This window comes from Chiloscyllium plagiosum, chromosome 27 (genome assembly GCF_004010195.1).
Source record: "Chiloscyllium plagiosum isolate BGI_BamShark_2017 chromosome 27, ASM401019v2, whole genome shotgun sequence".
Lineage (NCBI taxonomy): Eukaryota > Metazoa > Chordata > Chondrichthyes > Orectolobiformes > Hemiscylliidae > Chiloscyllium > Chiloscyllium plagiosum.
The window spans coordinates 28,921,553-28,922,489 of NC_057736.1; positions in this window are offsets into that span (position 1 = coordinate 28,921,553).

Sequence of the window (937 nt, forward strand, 5' to 3'; positions counted from 1 at the left end):
AGTCAGAAACAGGAAAGGATCAGTCACTTTATTGCGAGGTTTCTATAGACTCCTCGATAACAACAGAGACATGGAGGAGCAGATTGGGAAGCAGATTTTGGAAAGGTGCAGAAGTAACAAGATTGTTGTCATGGGTGATTTCAACTTCCCTAATTGGAACCTCCTTAGCACAAATAGTTTGTATGGGAGCAGATTTTGCCCGGTGTGTAGAAGAAGGATTCCTGATTCAATATATAGATAGGCCAACTCGAGGGGAGGCCATATTGGATTTGGTGCTTGGCAACAAACCATGGCAGGTGTCAGATCTCTCGGGGAGAGCATTTCAGTGATAGTGATCATAACTCTCTGACCTTTATTATAATCATGGAGAGGGATAGGAGCAGATGGTATGGGAAAGTATTTAATTGAGGAACGGGGAATTATAATGTTATTAGGCAGGAACTGTGGAGCATAAATTGGGAACAGATATTCTCAGGGAAGTGCACGACAGAAATGTGGAGGTTGTTTAGAGAGCACTTGCTGTGAGTGCTGGATAGGTTTGTCACACTGAGATAAGGAAGAGATGGTAGGGTGAAGGAACCTTGGGTGAGAAGAGATGTGGAACATCTAGTCAAGAGGAAGAAGGAAGCTTACTTAAGGTTGAGGAATCAAGGATCAGACAGGGCTCTAGAGGGTTACAAAGGCTTTGTGCGTGGGAAATCATGTCTCATAAACTTGATTGAGCTTTTTTGAAGAAGTAACAAAGAAGATTGATGGGGGCAGAGCCGTAGATGTGTTCTATATGGACTTCAGTAAGGCATTCAACAAGGTTCCCCATGGGAGACTGATTAGCAAGGTTAGATCTCATGGAATACAGGGAGAAATAGCCACTTGGATACAGAACTGGCTCAAAGGTAGAAGGCAGAGGGTGGTGGTGGAGGGTTGTTTTTCAGACTGG